This window comes from Muntiacus reevesi, chromosome X (genome assembly GCF_963930625.1).
Source record: "Muntiacus reevesi chromosome X, mMunRee1.1, whole genome shotgun sequence".
Taxonomy (NCBI): Eukaryota; Metazoa; Chordata; class Mammalia; order Artiodactyla; family Cervidae; genus Muntiacus; species Muntiacus reevesi.
In genome coordinates this window covers 33,827,953-33,847,995 of record NC_089271.1, presented here as the reverse complement: position 1 = coordinate 33,847,995, position 20,043 = coordinate 33,827,953, and the positions used below count along the sequence as shown (strand labels likewise).

General features: G+C 38.2%; 1 non-coding gene across 1 annotated transcript; it reads right to left on the bottom strand.

The window, feature by feature from the left end:
* Positions 1 to 202: 202 nt before the first annotated feature.
* On the bottom strand, positions 203 to 275 carry TRNAG-UCC (transfer RNA glycine (anticodon UCC)). Its single transcript has one exon. It is a non-coding gene; the product is annotated as a tRNA-Gly (tRNA).
* Positions 276 to 20,043: the final 19,768 nt, after the last annotated feature.

The following is a 20,043-nucleotide window of genomic DNA, read 5'->3' as shown; positions in this document are numbered from 1 at the left end:
TTCAACTTGTTCTTGGTGATCTAATTGTGGCTCCCCCTAAATCACTAATTCCCTGTCACAGTACCCGCAAATCATCTCTGTCAGGATCATCCCCTAAAGTTTTCTGAGTATTAAAAACTTGTCCATCAATCTTTTCTTGAGCAAATTATAACCTTCATATTTTTTTTTTTTGGACCACACTGTACAGAATGCAGGATCTTAGTTCCCTGACCAAGGATCGAACTCAGGTCCCCAACAGTGGAAGCATGGAGTCCTAACCATTGGACCACCAGGGAATTCCCTACAATCTTCACATTTTTGAAAATTAGAACATTTCTCTCAAAGAACATATCAATAATTGCTCAAAGATTACTTGAAGTAATTCGGTTAGTTATGGCAATGAACCCCCTTTTTAGTTTAAGTAGCTGGTTGGAATCACCATCCTGGTCCTGGAGTTTGGCCAGCATGCTAATACCGGAGAGCTCTTCCTGGAACTGAACATCTCTTCCCTGGATGAAGCTGACAATGAATAACAGCAACATAGCTAAGCAGCTGCTCTGAGGCCTGCTCAGTCAAGAAAACAGAGGAAGCCAGGGCTGAAAGAATGGCGTAAGGACACCCAGAAAGGCAACAACTACAAGAAGCCACTCTAGCCAAGGTATACAAGAAGCCCAAGTTCTTCGTGAGAACTCTCATACGATGGCACAGATTTACAGTCATAATTAAATTTCCCAAAGTGTGGAGCAGATTTTATGTGTACATACAACAAAAATTACTGCAGACCATAATCCAATGGTGTACAATGCCCAAACATAACAACTAGCATTTACTAGTAGTGTGGTTGATGTGGTTGCCAAAGGAGATGAAAGAAGAGCTCGCGTATATCGTTTTAGAGTGGGATTATTTACAAAAGCTCATTGAATTCTAGAAAATAGCCTTCTGTTAAAGACCATTTAAAACACAGGAAACAATGTCAGAGAGTGAAATAATTGGGCTGAAGCATATAAAAATATCATTGGGGGGGGTCAAAAATTCAAATATCAGTAGTTTCACATTCAGTCTTTTCTAGTCAAAAGCACAGTATTAGCCACAAAGCAAAGACCTCATTAGAACTGAACTCTACTAAACCAGATCCTGTTCTCTTTCCATGTCATTACACTGTATTTTTAGGATGTCAATCTCCTGGTTGATAACTTCTGGAAAATACGGTTTCTGCCCTTTTTACATGTGTCTTGAAAAACAATAAATGATCAAAAAATTATTATAAAATCAATTATATCACTCAGTAATATGTTGATGAGAGTTGTTAGCCTTATTGCTTATCGGAAAATTAATAAAATGCATATTCCTAGGCCACATACTTGATGACTCTGATGCAAGAGGTTTATAACAAGGCTCAAATTCTGTATTTTTAATGACCATCTCACATGCTTCTGATGCACCTAGTTCTGGAGAGACACTGGGGAATCACTGAGGGAGAAAAAGAGACAGCTTTGATGAAATTGATTTTTCTTTTTCCGCAGTGCTTTGGCACTGTGTGGATACTCTGTGTATTGAGTTTGGACGACACAAATGGGCAGCTCATAATAATTAAGCATGGACGGGCTGTTGTGCAGTGTACATCCAGACACAACTGGCTATGACGGCATCTTCAATTCAGCCTGTTCTGAGAACAGCTGCTAGGGTTTGAGTAAATTGGAAAGAGTCAACTCCTTCCTTCTCATACTCGCCCGCTCCCTCTTATGCAATATCAGCAGCCCCTGCTTTCCAGTCTCCTTGACATTTCCTGAAGCCAACAGCTGCTATTAAGTAGGTGTGACCAATCAGACTTCTGGTGGGAGAAACAGCCCAGAGATAAACCACTTTTCACACAAAATTCTTTAAAAACCTCTTTATTTTGCTACCACAGTAGAAACCTTACTTGTTAACTAAAGAAAATAAATATCTCAAGAGACAGCATATTACAGTAAACAGCAAATAAAACATTAAAAAATAAGATAATTATCTTTCCTCCCTTCAGATTTATATTCTACTTTCTTCAGCCATTAGTAAATTAACCTTTTATTTGTGTCTATAAGTCACCAAATTTGCTCTCAAAAATAGGACATGATTTTACTTTCTCTGTGTCAGTCATTTGTCAACGTCACAGGTATTTGAGGTGCCCTCTACCTAAATCTTTTTTCTGCCCATCCCCAAAACACACACACACACACACACACACACACACACTCATCAATCCTGTTTTTCTCTGTGTTTACATTGCCCCACTAAAGGGGACTAGGGAATAATAATACGGACTTAAAAATTTCCCTTCTTTAGCTTTAACTCACAAGTCGTCAGGTACTGTTCATGTGTTCTAAATACCTAGATGAGATTTTAAATTATATTACTCAGCACACTTGCTGAGCACACATCATATAGCAGATGCTATGCTAAGCCACTGGGATATATCCTTCAAAATGTCAGCATTAATCATGACTTCTTCAGCTATATTCTAGGAGGGAAGATAGACATTAAACATGTCACTGAAATCATGATGATTGTTATGAAATACAGAACACTTCCAAGGAAGAGTATAGCAGGGATATAAAATCTAATGTGGGATCTAAAGAAGGCTCCCTTGATGACATGCTTAGCATAGTGGTGAGGGCAGAAGAAGCAAAGGGAGAGAGTGGCAAGAAATTAGGTGAGGAGCACAGGTCATATATTGAAGACTAAGCAGCATTTAAATCCCTTGATGACTCACGGAATGATTTAATAGAGAAGAGTATCATTAACTGACTTCATTTCTCTGTTAGTTCACCATCTTCAAATGCGTTTAATATTTTCTTTTCAAAGCAAAGAGTCCATTTTCAAAACTATTTCTGCAACAGGCTCAAGTTGCTTAAGTATTTAAATCTAGCATTTGTAAAACTGGCTTCATTTCCTCTTTAGGATATGTTTATACAATAACCATGTTTCCTAGGTATTTGGGTAGTAATTAATAATAATGCAGTCAGTTAACGGATACTCTGATCATTTTATTCCAAGTTGATATCGAGCCTTGGGGGACAATTTCTGGAATCCACTGATTCCAGAAGATCAATACATTACTTATAAGAAGCATCTCTTTTTGGTAGTTTATTGATGATTTCATGTAGTTTGGAAACCAGTCTGATCTATACTCAACCTCAGTGAAATTTTTCAGTCCATGTAGACCTTCAATATTTCATCTTATATTTACATTAACAATCTTGCTTGTAACCATTATTTTAAAACAAGAAGGGGATATAGAGATAACTGAGTCCAGATCACTTCTATTTAGAGATACCATGGTATTTTAATGATCAGCCCCAAAACACAATATAGTTAAGAACAGAGCAAATGGAGCTACTCAGACTGGTCTTCTGATTTAGTTTCAAAGTTTTGACCACGACATACAGCTTTTCCCAGTCCTAAAATGTAAGTTCAAAGGCCATGTAATACAAAGGGAATTAAAAAAATAAAGGAATCCAGCATATAATCCAGACAAAATTCTAATCCAAAAAGATACATGCACCCCTATGTTCATAACAGCACTATTCACAACAGCCAAGACAAGGACACAATCTAAATGTCCACTGACAGATGAATGGATAAAGAAGATCTACACACACACAATGGAATACTACTTAGCCATAAGAAGACCAAATATTGCCATTTGCAGCAACATGGATGCAACTAGAGATTATCATACTAAGTGAACTAAGCCAGAAAGAGAAATACAGGACTTCCCTGGTGATGCAGTGGATAAGAATCTGCCTGCCAATATAGGAGACATAGGTTTGACCCCTGGTCTGGGAAGATCATCCCCCATGCCGTGCAGCAACTAAGCCTATGTACCACAGCTATTGAGCCTGTGCTCGAGAGCCTGCGAGTCACAACTACTGAGCCCATGTGCCCCAACTACTGAAGCCACCACACTCTAGAGTCTGTGCTCCACAGCAAGAGAAGCCACCGCAATGAGAAGTCCATGCACCACAACTAGAGAGTAGCCTCCGCTGGTCACAGATAAAGAAAAAGCCCATGCAGCAATGAAGACCCATCACAGCCAAAAATAAACAAATAAAATTTTTATTTAGAAAAGAGAAAGACAAATACCATATGATATCACTTATATGTGGACTCACATATACAACACAAATGAACCTATCTATGAAATAGAATTAAATGGAGAACAGGCTGGTGGTTGCCAAGGGGGAGGGGGCTGGGGGGAGGGATGGAGTAGGAGGTTGAGATTAGCAGATGTAAGTGATTATATATGGAATGGATAAATAAAAAGGTCATACTGTATAGCAAAAAGAACTATATTGAATACAACATGTTGAATATATATACAATATATATTGAATACAATATCCTATAATAAGCCATAATGGAAAATAATATTAAAAAAGAATGTATATGTATACATTATGTATACATATGTATATATATACATATATTTATGTATACATATACATATGTATATGCATAACTATTTGCTGTAATTGTAGCAATCACTTTGCTGTAAAGCAGAAATTAACACAACATTGTAAATCAATCTGCTGTATACATATGTATATGTATATACATACATATGTATGTAAAGCAGAAATTAACACTACATTGTAAATCAACTGTAAATCAATCTGCTGTAAAGTGGAAATTAACACAACATTGTAAATAAACTATACTTCAATTTAAAAAATGTGGGATATAGGTATACTTATGGCTGATTCATGCTGAGGTTTGACAGAAAACAACAAAATTTTGTAAAGCAATTATCCTTCAATAAAAAAATTAATTAAAAAGAAAAAAACATGTGGGACCAGGACTCATTACAATAGTTACTATGCCAGTAAGTTTGATAAAGAAAATGTAATTTTATGCCAGTCAGTTGACTTTAAGAACTCTAATCAGAAAACAAAACAACTCCTCAAAGCAAACCTCAAACTTTAGTGCTCTTCTTGATCAAGATGAGGGTTGCTCGGACCTTTACACATAAAAGAGGTGTATTAAATAATTGTTGTTTAGTTGCTAAGTCATGTCCAACTCTTTTGTGACTCCATGGACTATAGCCCACAAGGCTCCTCTGTCCATGGCATTTTCTAGGCAAGAGTACTGGAGTGGGGTACCATTTCCTTCTCCAGTTAATTATCAAGGTTCAAATTCTGGCATTAACTTCTGTTAATTTATACCTCTTTTTTTAAAAAAAAAAACTTTTCATTAAAACTTTTCAAAGGGTTTACAGAATGCACAACAGTTTTTATAAACTCATAACTTGATGATATGAAATAAACTTATTGAATGCACATAATATCCTTTAAAAATAATCTAATTTTTTTAAGTTAAAATACTTGAAAATATCTTTTGCTTTTGTGATTCTACAAATAGCCTTTAAAAAAAAATAAGGACAACCTGAATTTGCTTATCCTTAAAGAGAAGCCTGTTGCTTCCACTCATTTCAACAGCAGTAATTTACTTAGTTTTGGTTATTTACGCATATACACTCTATGGGTTGTGCACTCCCTGGATGCAATAAATGCTTGCTGCTGGACTGACAGATATGTTTGATCTCCTGAGCACTACGGGCAGTGAGCACAGATACACAGATGCTGAAAGGGAGTAGTTTATGGATTTAGAAAGCGAGAAAGGCCAGGAGAGGAGGTTAGGACTCACCAAAGAGCTGAGACACTGAATTCTATGTGCCATATGAAATTCACATCTGTCAAATATTGGAAACATATGTAGGGAATTTAGTGAAGCTGTGCTGCACTCAAAAAAAAAAGTGTTACAGATTACTGTTATTATTAGATAAGTAAAATAGGGTTCCATCTTGCTCTTTCGTTTTCCTCCCAAATATTGTTATAAATTTCAAGAGGCAACTTACTAAGTAGTTCAGCCTAGGCTCTAGAATACAGTAAATATCTATAGTTAGTTCCCAGGCCAGGCTCTGCATTCTTGCTGGGCATATAATGATACGACAGTTGCTTCCTAGATGAGCTCACAAATCAGTCATGCAGGTGAGAGCTCTCTCTCACCATGAGCATCAATCTGTATTAGCCAAGGCTTTTATTTTTTGTATATTCTCATGCTTTGACATCTTGTGGTCTTGCTGACCCTGAAGGCACTGACCTTCTCGGGGGTTTAGCCAATTCCTAGAGAGACAGCAAACAGCTCACCTGGGAGATGCGCCTTTCACATGCAGACCAAGCAACCCAGAGCAGTTTATCCAGTTACTTCTTTTACTGGGCTCTTTGACTCTGGGCTACTATCATCCTGCCCCAAATACCCCAGAACCAGGTACCAGACAAATAGGAATAGCTGCTATGCCACAGAGTCCACTGAAATTATTTAAACTACCCAATCCTAAACCTGCTTACCCTGTTTCACCAGTTCCTTTCCATGGAAACCACAAAATAGGCTTGTGACCGTGGTTTTCTCATCTGTCTACCTCCTGACTGACGCTGGTGCTTCCCCACATGGCCTGGCATAGCAGCCTGTCTTGTGCTTCTAGGGATCTGTGAGCAGAACAAACTTTTTCCTTCATGGCAGTCATGTCTGTGTCTGAATGTTTTACCAGTTCTTATTAAAAAAATCCTGGCTCTCCTTAGAACATAACTCCCCTAAACCATTGTCTTCTTTCAACTTGGGGCTCTGAGATAATTTGTGGGTGGGCATAAGTGTGCATGACCAAGGCATTAAACATCTACAATGTACAGCAAAATGACTTAGGAATTCTTTATAAGTAAAGGAAGGAAAAGGTCATGAAATGAATTCAAGAGAACTCGATCTCATGTTGTGTCCAGTGTGTGAAAGGCAGTAACTTAAAAGCACTTTAAAGATAAAGCTAAGTGACAAGCTCCAAATAAATTTCAAGGAATGAGACGGTTTGTCCATATAGGTCAGACTATATTTATCATTTTCATTTAATTCATTCTTCAGAAATCATGTAGCAAGGTCTTTCACAGCATGGATGAAAACATCTGTGGTCAGAATATACTGATGGTGGTAGATGAAAGTAGTTGTACTTTGAAGGATTAGATGGAACCCAGGACTGAGTAATTTTTACACAGTTATGAGAATAATGGACCATGTTAAGGAATTAAAGTTTTACAGTCATATATATTTCAGGAACCAAAATCAATAGTAATTAACATTGTTAAAATGCTCTCAAGGGTCCTCAATATTTTAAAATACATTTTACCTACTCTTTAGAGATACATTTATGATTATGAAATGGTGATTGAATTAAAATCCTTTTTTTAAACAGAAAGAGCAATAGTAAAAGAAACAGGATTTTTATCTTCAAAATGGATGATAGGATTGTCCCTTCTCCCAACATGAAAACATGGCTCTAGTTTCCAGGACCCACTTGCATGAAGACCATTTACAGTGCATTTCTATGCTTAACTGTAGACATGATGTAGGTCTTCTTACACCTTGTACTACCAGATCGCTTGCTCAGCACTTGGCTGTTCCTACCTTTCTATCATGCACATGCTTAATGGAAATTATTGAATAGACAAGGCAGATGCCCTGTGTTTCTGTGTTGTTGTTGCTTTCCCCACACTGAATAGGTATGTGCATATCTATATGACCAAGTTCCAGGCATTATTCAGCTAATCAAACCAATGAAGGAAGCCAAAGAAAAAGTAGCCCAGACAACTGCGTTATGAAAATTCTCAATGAAATGTATTACTGTCCAGCATGGAGGCTTCACATAATTATGTTTATCCTGAGAAAGAATTCCTTGAAATGCTGCAGCTGTGGAACCAAACGAAAATCCAGAGTATCTGTACCACGACAGACATTTATTACCAAGAGCTTGGTGCTGGCCCACTAGTAGGCGTGGATAACATCTACCACTGTCTTCAAGAACATTCTCCAGACATCTCAGAATCATTATGACTGGCCCCATGGAAAGACACATTTATCAAGACATTGCAGCAGATTGTTATTTTTTTTTTCAGTTGACATGCAATGGAATGGAATAATGACATTCATTCGGAAGTCAGAGGTCACAGTTGTCTAAGAAAGGAATATACATAACAAAAATCTATTGCTAATGCAGCGATGGAATTCTGACTGGTTTGTTGCAGCAATAAACCATCAAATGTGAGAAATTAGAAAATAAACTTTCACAGGGATGAAAGGGGTCATGAGGGCTACCCATACCTTAGATGCTTAGGGAAAGGGTGAGGAACTTTACGTATATTGAGTAATTAAGTTGCCTATGCTCTGTACTAGAGGCTTTACCTATGTGATCACATTTTAATCACAATAGCCCTAAGGGCAATGATAATGTCAGCTATAATATTAATAATAAACATTTTTTGAGGACTTGTGTGAAGATACCAAGAGTTTTACATATATTAACTCAGAATTAAATTTTTTCAACAAAGCTGCGTGGTAAGACATATGATGGTACCCATTTCAGAGTTGTAGAGACTGAGAATATGTAACATTCCCAACAGCCAGAAAGTTAAAGAGACCGATATATGTCATGTAAGAAACAGTTGGATGATGCAATAATGAGAAGGGAAGATTCAAAATGGAATCAGGTTGTATAAATGGTTGTCATCCAAAGGAGAGAATAAATAGGGTCCCTATGGCGCCAAAGCTTTTTGCCATGAACAATGGGTGGAGGAGACAGGATGATATTTTGAATTGCTCACGACTGAATACTCTGCCTAAGAGAATCAGGAATTCTCCAGTAATCTCACCACCACAGGAATCTTCAAGTATTAATAAAACAAGGCAACCACCAGGCAGATTAAAATGAAGCAAAGTAGCCAACCTTTCAAATCTCAATAATCTGGGTTCCAGTCTCAGCTTTGTCACTTAACTGTGTGACTTGAAAGTGAAAGTGTTAGTCACTCAGTTGTTTCCAAATCTCTGCAACCCCGTGAACTGTAGCCAGGATCCTCTGTCCATGGAATTTCCCAGGCAAGAATATTGCAGTGGGTGCCATTCCTCTCTCCAGGGGATCTTCCCAACCCAGGGATAGAACCCATGTCTCCTACATTGCAGGCAGACTCTTTACCATCTGAACCACTAGATGTGGCTTTGGGCAAGCTCTTCACACACTCTGTAACCATCCCTCCTCAGTGTGAATGGAACAAATAAAGGTACTTGGTTCACAGATAATGGGGCTTGCCACATGATAAGCTCAATACAATGCATCACTTGGCAAATACGCCAAGATTATTTGACAACAGTTTATATTGAGCACATTTCTAAAGTGTGAAGTTGTAGTATGCCCTGACTGGTGGAGGTGGTTTAGTCACTAAGTCATGTCCATCTCTTGCGATCCCATGGACTATAGCCCATCAGGATCCTCTGTCCATGGGATTTTCTAGGCAAGAATACTGGAGTGGTTTGCCATTTCCTTCTCCATGCCCTGACTAGCTACATGCAAAAAAATATATACCTGGTGGGTTTTTCCCTTATCTTTTATGTCTTTGGCTTTTATGTGGATTTCATTATTGACAGTTCTATGAGAATTTTACATCTAAAGACAGCACAAAGAGACCAATGGTGAATATATTTAGCTCATGATTTTTGTTTCTGTGGGAAATAATTCTAAAAATTTATTTTATTTCATGGTGGTTGCAGTGGGTATGAGGGGCTTTCTAAATATTGAGGGGATGATGCCTAACTTTTTACTTACTCATCCTGAAGTTTCCCTACTAGTGTGATTCATATGCACAAAATCATTTTTGTGGATTTTTCCTTTTCCTACACTTGTCTGTTGTGGCATATTTTCCCTAAAATACAGCTGCCAGTTTGATCTGCGCGCTGCGTCAGCTGGAGAGGTATGAAATGCCTTTCTCACACGATTCAGCTGGTCCAATGGAGTGGCTTTGATTTTCTTTCCCAGCTGTTGTGTAAACTGGCTGCTCCTTGAGTGTATTAGAACTAGTTTATGTTTCATAGCATTTAATAGCTTTAGAATTACCAAATATAGCTGTCATAATAAACATGAAAGTGACAGCATTCATTCTTCTTGAAGAGACACAAACTTTCTTCCGTGTATTCCATCCCCTACTCTGAAAGGTAAAAGCAATTACTGTGCATCAACAATTCCAAATTTGCAATCAAGTATTTAGGAAGGTTCTGCAAATCTTCCTTCTTTAATTCTTTCCTATTTTAAATTTTAGGTGCTTCATTTTCTTTATTTTAATTTTCCTTTCTCCATGTACTAATTATCAGTATGAAAATAATCCTTCACCTTCTCCATTTCACGTAGAACAAAAGATCAGATGCATATGACACCTACTCTCTGTGCTAAATATGATCTATTGCTAAGAAAAATAGAATGAGAAAATGGGGTCTAGAGAAACAAAGAGGAAGATTTTGACATATATGATGGGTTCCCAGTTATTCTATCCAATACCCTCTCACCACCTCCAAGCCATCCAGGCCATTTACTTTCCCTTTCAGTCCCTTCTAACCAGTAAGGTTGCTCTGAGCCACAAAATGAACTTTTTTAAGTGGACCATAGAAATCTATATGCTTTTAACAAAGATAAAGCCTTCTATTTTTTAGGCATGAAACAAAAGCCCTAAATAGAAATGATCATATAAAAATATATAGAATTACACTTACACAGGAAATTATTGTACTTGAAATACCCCTCATTTGGGGGAAGAAGATTATGCACTTGTTCTCAGCAAGTTTGAAAAGGAAGATGATGCCTCTGTAAACATATCAGACCAAACTGTCCTTTAACTCTGACTAGAAATTGTCATGTCCCAATCATGTCCTGAGGACTTCCCAGGTGGCTCAGTGGTAAAGAATCCACCTGCTAATGCAAGAGATGCAAGAGATGTGGGTTCAATCCCTGGTTTGGGAAGATTCCCTGGAGAAGGGCACGGCAACCCACTCCAGTCAGCTTGCCTGAGAAATTCCATTGACAGAGGTGCCTGGCGGGGCTATCGTCCATGGGGTCAGAAAGAGTTGGGACAAAACTGAGCAACTGATCACAAAGAGCACAACATGTCTTAATCACTGGAGAGTTCTGTCTCCAAACTGGCCTTTAGGCTATGAGTGAGGGCATCCTTTTGAATTAATCCACATCCTCTGAGTTGATCCCTTTTATTCAGCTCCAAAGCATCCCAGTGAGTCTAGTTTCCTGGATTCTCCTCCCTACTCTCAAACTTGAATCACAGAAAATGTTTAAAATAACAGAAATTCTAGTTTTGCTAACCCATAATTAGACGCAAAACATACTTCTTTCCACCCTAGAAGGAAACAGTCCACTTAATGTTTGATGAACTTACATAAGGAAACAAGTGGGGAGTCACAGATTATTACAACTTGATATGTGGGCAACTTCATAGCCTTTGGAAAGGAACAGTAATCTACTGATATCCTGAAAGTTATAAGCAGAAAATTCCAGTCATTTGGTGTTCTATTTTTCCTACCCATTAAAATTCCAGCTTGAATCCAGAACAGTGGCTGCCATACCATGCCCTGAAGGATTTGCACACCCTAAGGAGACTAGTTTTCCTCATTCACCTCTGAGTTTTTAAATTTGTTTTTGCTGTTGTTGTTTAGCCAGTAAGTTGTGTCTGACTCTTTGCGATCCCATGGACTGTAGCCCACCAGGCTCCTCTGTCCATGGGATTCTCCAGGCTAGAATACTGGAGTGGGTTGCCATTTCCTTCTTCAGGGGATCTTCCCAACCCAGGGATCAAACCTGTATCTCCTGCTTGGCAGGAGGATTCTTTACCACTGAGCCACCTGGGAAGCCCTTTAATTTATTTACTAAGAGCTCCTCTACCTCTGCCCTGTCTTGGCCTGTTACAAAGGAGTGTAAAAAGAAGCGGTCACCCTTTGGCATTTATAATCCCAGGTGGACAACACTGTCAACTTCTACTGAGGTTATTTTAACTGTCTCTTTTATGATATGGCCCTTTTCCCTCGCTCTCTTTCTCCTTTAGTTCTGTTGATTTTACACTCAAAGTAGTCATCTGAACATGGTCAGCTCAAGCTGATTCTTTTAATGGTGCCAGGTGGCATGGCTGAGTGTTTGACCTCCCTTTCATTAAAAAAGTTTTATTTGTACTGAGCCAGCAAGCTTTTTATTTCAGACCCAAATGAAGAGCTGAACAGGCACGGGGCACTTGGCCTATTTGTAACCATCTGGTGCAAGTGACTTTTGTCGATACCAAATCCATTCCCACTTGTGAATTCACCCTTGAAACTGAGCTAAGGGAGAAAAAGTCACAAGGGTAGCCAGGGTTTCCCGGGAATCACTGCCAAGTATAGGTTTCACTTCTGACAAAAAGGATGTTAGGTAACTGACATCCCTCCCATAGCAAAGGCAAAGTTGTTTAAACAATTTTAAGAGCCAGAAAAGACTTGGTTTATAAATTGATTTATTCATAAAGTGTAATTTGTGGGTTGATAGTCTAATTCAATCTTGCTCTGTTACGAGAAATAGAAAACACAACTAACTTTCATTCGTTGGGATGTAGCTGTCGTCTCAGTGAAAGCGTATGTCCCATGAGAAGACACAATTAGATCTGTCTTCTTAGAAATTTCCATTTCCTAGCGCTACTGTGATAAATTCCCTCCACATACTAAAAACAAATACAGAGCAATGGTAGATAATGAAGATTTGAGGTTGCTGCTGAAACTCACAGGTTCAGTGGTAGCTGGAAAATCCTGCCTTTTCACTACAATGTGAGCAATTTCAGTACTTATTTTTACATGTCACCATTAATTCAATTGTCTCCCTCTCATATTTATTCATATCTTTTGAAAATGTTTATTTTATGGTCCCAAGAATAGCAGCACTGTTTACTCTTTGATCACTCATAGTTGCCTCAATTTATAACATTATGTGTATTGTTTTGCATTTAATCAGTTTTAAAACTTTAGAGCTTAGGGCTAAATCTTAGATTACCAAAATTGAGTGTGAAGAATATCAAAGTATCCACATTTGCAGGGAATTATATTTTTGCTTTCATCTCTCCAACCAGGCAATTAAAAATAACAAAGAATTAATAAAAGACACAATAAGTTTTAATATTCAGAGTGGATGAGTTTCAGGATAATGAGGTCTTTAATATGACCTAATAATATTAATGTTCTCCTGGTTATATTTTCTATCAGTCTCTGATAATTTATTCTACAACCTTTACCAGGTTTTGTCATTGTTAAGTTGAATTTCTTCTTGCACACAAGCATAAGTATCACAAATGCTCAGGCTTCCACTCTATTGCTGACAATTAAAACAGTTCCTTGGGCATACATATTCTCAGCAAATATTTATTGAGTGAATGAACAAATGAATGCAATTGGGCAGACATCAAAAGCAATACAATAAACTTAGAGCCTTTGTTCATGTTATTCTTTTTAGGAATTTATTATAAGGTACGACATGAACAAAGTCACTCAGCGTAACGTTTTTCACATCCCCAAACTAGAAGAGCTGACAGGATTCCCTGATAGATTAGATGTGGAACACAAAATAGAAGAGTAGGCAAAGTTGTGGCCTGAGCAACAAAGAAAGGTATTGTTATTGACCATGATGAGGAGATTACAGCAGTTACCGTTTACCAAAAGAATTCTCAGAAGCTCAGTCTGACATGTACTGTTTGGACACATTAAGAAATTAGAGACACCAGTTTGGGAGTCCAAAGGAGAAATACAAGCTAGTGGCATAAATTTAGTAGCCATCAGTCAGTCATGAAATTTCATGTAACCACCTAAAAATCCATGGCTGATCCATGTCAATGTATGGCAAAAACCACTACAATAGTGTAAAGTAATTAGCCTCCAGCTAATAAAAATAAATGAAAAAAAATAAACATAAATAAAAAAGAAAACAGACTCAAGGACAAGGTCCTGGGGCATTCAAACACTGAGATATCCTGGGAGCAAGGGAAGAATCAATAAAAGAAACCAAAAAGCAGTAGTTAGAAAAGTTGGAAGAAATTCACAAAAGTACACTGCCCTGGAACCCAAGAGAAGAAACTGTGGCAAGAAGGAGACCATGACCAATGGTGACAAATTCTACTGCTAAATAGGATGAGAGGTGAGAAATGGCTTTTGTTTTTCCTGGGGGTCACTGTCAACATGGGGCTCATTGAGGAACGCCTTCCTCTGTTCACAACAGTGTACAGGTTGGGCACAGTTGTTAAAGTGTCATAGGCAGAACGGGTATGATTTGGTTAATAGTGCTCTTGGAACCAAAATGTATGGCTTGGTGATAGGCAGAAAGTAGACATGGAAAGGAGGTCAACTGAGAGGATCAGTTGCATTACAGAAGCAGTGATGTTAGGCAAAGTTGTAAAAGGGTGACAAGGATATTCCAATATGCCTAAGCTAAGCTACTTTGAGGGTATATCCAACAGAATTTGCTGACAGATCAAATGTCGGTGTGAGAAATATAGGAGAGTCAAGAATGACTTCAATGGCCTGTGCTTCATCTCATATTCTATTCCTCCTGGTGCTAACCAATGCACACAATCACTTCATGTTATCATCTGCAATATACGAGCATGTTCATCATTCCACTTAATAGTAAGAAAAGAGTACCACTTAAAGTGAGCTGAGCTTCCATAGACCCAGTACCTTACTCAATCATAACCATCTTCTTAGTACTAGATTAGTGATTGAAACTGGTCCTTAAGAAATATTATGTAACATATGTATTCAAAGACTTTCGTTCATTTTCAAATATTCATTTTAGAAGTCAATGCAGTCTGATGATTTAGGCAGACTATTTTTTGAATTTCTGTTTTCATAAAGTTCTTTAAGACCATGTTGTATCCATAAAACAATAAAATGTGGCAATAGCAGAATATTAAAGACATAGAAAATACGATTTTTATTAACTAAAAAAATGTTATGACAGAGGGTTAAAGTCTGTCCCTGTTTTTGGAAAAAAATTATATATGCATATTGCATATATGTGGTAGAATGACTTACAGTTCATACTTCCCTATATTCTAGACCATTGATGGGGCTCCTATACTGATTGGCCTTACTCTGCACAATAGAATGGAAGCAAATATGACTCAAGCAGAGACTTAACAAGTTCTTGTGTATTGGGACTTGCCCTCCTGTTGCTCTTAGGGCCCTCCAGAAATCATGCAAATCAGCCTGAGTTAGCATGCTCAACGATGAAAGATGTAGGGAGAGGCTTATGTCACCCTAGCCTTGACAGATGAAGCCATCATACGCTAGCCAGCCCAGTCACCATGAGCTGACCACAAACACAAAATCAGTCAAGCTTGGCTCAGCTCAAAAGAAATGCACAGCTGTACCCAATTCAAATATCCACCCTGCAAATTCATTCTCTGTTACGGACCAAATGTTTGTGTCCCTGTCAAAATTCTTATGTTGAAGCTCTAACCCCCAATGTGACTGTAGTTAGAGATAGGGCCTTCACAAAGGTAATTAAGTTTAAATGAGGTCACAAGGCTTTCCAATAGAAAGACATCAGAGACTTTATATAAAGAGACACCAGTGAAACACCTCTCTCAATTCCTCCATGAGACTCACTCACTCCACAGTGGTAATCATTTTACAATACATGAGTGTATACTATCAACATATATTATACCTTAAACTTACACAAAGACATATGTCGATTATATCTCCACAAAGCTGGAAAAAATCTGCTCTCAGCAAATTGCAAGTATATGGTACAGTATTATTGCCAAATTCAGATTTAAACTGAAGGAAGTAGGGAAAACCACTAGGCCATTCAGGTATGACCTAAATAAAATCCCTTGACAAATAGATTCAAGGGATTAGATCTGATAGACAGTCCCTGAATAACTACCACGGAGGTTCCTGATACTGTACAGGAGGCAGGGATCAAGACCATCACCAAGAAAAAGAAATGCAAAAAGGCAAAATGGTTGTCTGACGAGGCCTTACAAATAGCTGAGAAAAGAAGAGATGGGAAAGGCAATGGAGAAAAGGAAAGATATATGCATTTTATATACCCATTTATCTTCATTACCACCACCATAGTTTGGCCTCAGGTCAAACAACAGGGAGGGAACACAGTCCTGCCCATCAACAGAAAATTGGATTAAAGATTTACTGAGCACGGCCCCGCCCATCAGAGCAAGACCCAGTTTCCCCCTCAGTCACTCTATCCCATCAGGAAGAAGGGAATAGCAAACCATGTCAGTATTCTTTCCTTGAGAATCCCATGAAAAGGCAAAAAGATAGGACACTGAAAGATGAACTCCCCAGGTCGGCAGGTGCCCAATATGCTACTGGAGATCAGTGGAGAAATAACTCCAGAAAGAATGAAGGGAAGGAGCCAAAGCAAAAACAACACCCAGTTGTGGATGTGACTGGTGATGGAAGTAAAGTCCGATGCTGTAAAGAGCAATATTGCATAGGAACGTGGAATGTTAGGTCCATGTGTCAAGGCAAATTGGAAGTGGTCAAAGAGGAGATGGCAAGAGTGAACATCGACATTTTAGGAATCAGTGAACTAAATGGACTGGAATGGGTTAATTTAACTCAGATGACCATTATATCTACTACTGTGGGCAAGAATCCCTTAGCAGAAATGGAGTAGCCATCACAGTCAATGAAACAGTCCAAAATGCAGTGCTTGGATGCAATCTAAAAAATGACAGAATGATCTCTGTTCGTTTACAAGGCAAACCATTCAATATCACAGTAATCCAAATCTATTCCCCGACCAGTAATGCTGAAGAAGCTGAAGTTGGAACGGTTCCATGAAGACCTACAAGACCTTCTAGAACTAACATCCAAGAAAGATGTCCTTTTCATTATAGGGGACTGGAATGCAAAAGTAGGAAGTCAAGTAACACCGGGAGTAACAGGCAAATTTGGCCTTGGAGTACAAAACGAAGCAGGGCAAAGTCTATGAGTTTTGCCAAGAGTCATAACAAACACCCTCTTTCTACAACACAAGAGAAGACTCTATACATGGACATCACCAGATGGCCAATACTGAAAACAGATTGATTATATTCTTTGCAGCCAAAGATGGAGAAGCTCCATACCGTCAGCAAAAACAAGACCGGGAGCTAACTGCTGCTCAGATCATGAACTGCTTATTGCAAAATTCAGATTTAAATTGAAAAAGTAGCAAAAACCACTAGACCTAAATCAAATACCTTATGATTATACAGTGGAAGTGACAAATAGATTCAAGGGATTAGATCTGATGTCTATCAGGCAAAGGAGAAAAGGAAAGATACGCCCATTTGAATGCAGAGTTCCAAAGAAAAGCAAGGAGAGATAAGAAAGCCTTCCTCATCAATTAATGCAAAGAAATAGAGGAAAACAATAATTCTGAGAAAGACTAAAGATCTCTTTAAGAAAACTAGAGCTACCAAGGGAACATTTCATGCAAAGATGAGCACAATAAAGGACAAGAAATGGTATGGACCTAACAGAAGCAGAAGATATTAAAAAGAGGTCACAAGAATGCATAGAAGAACTGTACAAAAAAGATCTTCGTGACCCAGATAATCACGATGGTGTGATCACTCACCTAGAGCCAGACATCCTGGAATGTGAAGTCAGGTGGGCCTTAGGACACATCACTACGAACAAAGCTAGTGGAGGTGATGGAATTCCAGTGGAGCTATTTCAAATCCTAAAAGATGATGCTGTGAAAGTGCTTCACTCAATATGCCAACAAATCTGGAAAACTCAGCAGTGGCCACAGGACTGGAAAAGGTCAGTTTTCATTCCAATCCCAAAGAAAGGCAATGCCAAAGAATGCTCAAACTACCGCACAATTGTACTCATCTCACACACTACCAAAGTAATGCTCAAAATTCTCCAAGCCAGGCTTCAACAGTACATGAACTGTGAACTTCCAGATGTTCAAGCTGGATTTAGAAAAGGCAGAGGAACCAGAGATCAAATTGCCAACATCTACTGGATCATTGAAAAAACAAGAGAGTTCCAGAAAAACATCTACTTTTGCTTTATTGACTACACCAAAGCCTTTGACTGTGTGGATCACAACAAACTGGAAAATTCTTAAAGAGATGGAAATACCAGACCACCTGACCTTCCTCCTGAGATATCTGTATGCAGGTCAAGAAGCAACAGTTAGAACTGGACACAGAACAACAGACTGGTTCCAAATCGGGAAAGGAGTACATCAAGGCTACACATTGACACTCTGCTTATGTAACTTCTATGCAGAGTACATCATGTGAAATGCTGGGCTGAATGAAGCACAGGCTGGAATCAAGATTGCCGGGTGAAATATCACTAACCTCAGATATGCAGATGATACCACCCTTATGGCAGAAAGCGAAGAAGAACTAAAGAGCCTCTTGATGAAAGTGAAAGAGGAGAGTGAAAAAGTTGGCTTAAAACTCAACATTCAGAAAACTAAGATCATGGCATCCAGTCCCATCACTTCATGGCAAATAGATGGGGCAACAATGGAAACAGTGAGAGACTATTTTTGGGGGCTCCAAAATCACTGCTGATGGTGACTGAAGCCATGAAATTAAAAGACACTTGCTCCTTGAAAGGAAAGCTATGATTAACCTAGACAGCATACTAAAAAGCAGAGACATTACTTTGCCAACAAAGGTCTGTCTAGGCAAAGCTATGGTTTTCCCAGTAGTCATGTATGGATGTGAGAGTTCAACTATAATGAAAACTGAGCACCGAAGAATTGATGCTTTTGAACTGTGGTGTTGGACAAGACTCTTGAGAGTCCCTTGGACTGCAAGGATATCCAACCAGTCTATCCTAAAGGAAATCAGTCCTGAATATTCATTGGAAGGACTGATGTTGAAGCTGAAACTCCAATACTTTGGCCACCTGATGCAAAGAACTGACTCATTAGAAAAGACACTGATGCCAGGAAAGATTGAAGACAGGAGGAGAAGGGGTCGATAGAGGATGAGATGGTTGGACGGCAGCATGGACATGAGTTTGAGTAAACTTCAGGAGTTGGTGATGAATAGGGAAGGCTGGCGTGCTGCAGTCCATGGGGTCGCAAAGAGTTGGACAAGACTGAGTGACTGAACTGAACAACATATATATAAGATTTTTAATTAATGATAACTTTCTTCCACTTGAATCTTCAGCTCAATTGTTCATTATTCCCGTACAGTCATACAATACATTCATCTATCCCCAAATACATTCTGACATGATTCAACTCTAGGTCTTTTGAGTCTGGACTATCCAGCATATGGCCTGAAGTCACATGCAGCTCATCGGGATTAATAGGGAAAACATTACTTCACTAGCTGCATCACATTCGACACAGTTGGTAAGAAATTTTAGAGTTCGGATGAAACAAGGAAGAAACAGGTTCAACTGGTCACAGATTTAATGCCTATATTAAAAGGTAGAAACATTTTAAATAAAGTTTCATGTCAAAAGAAAAGGTTGATGAATCTGGCTGTAGTAAAATCATTTGTTACAGAACTTTATGTGGCACAATTTTCAGGTTGGATCATTCCAAGCGTGAGGTTGGAGGTGGCCTACATTTTCCATTTATTATTTTTAAGATGCTGAGATAAATTTGGGATATATTTATTGCTTTAATACAATCATATGTCAATGTTAAAAAGTTTTACTGAGGTACCTTCACAAACCAAAGTATCTGGGGGAGCTGGAGGACTCGTGAACACCCAGTGGTTTATAGGATTTTGGTTTCTTATTGATATGATAAGACAGGAGGAAACAATAAACTTAAAGGTTTAAGTTTAAAAGAATATTCAGGAATATAAGAGAGAGAGCATAATAATTTATTCACATTTGGATAGAGTAGATGACATGCAGATACTGAATTTATTTCCCATTACCAAATTGCCTTGAAATCAATAATTTGGTGGGAATTATGTTAGAATTTTTAAAGACATTCAAGGATTTACTTTTAAAAATTGTATACATGGTGATGAATATTAAGTAGAATTATTGTGGTGGTCATTTCACAATTTATACAAATATTGAGTCATTATGTTGTATACTTGAAACTATAAAATGTTATATATCAATTATACCACAAGAGAAAATTAAATAAAATGAAAAAGTATGAATTGTAAGAGTCTTACAGCCATCGTTGAA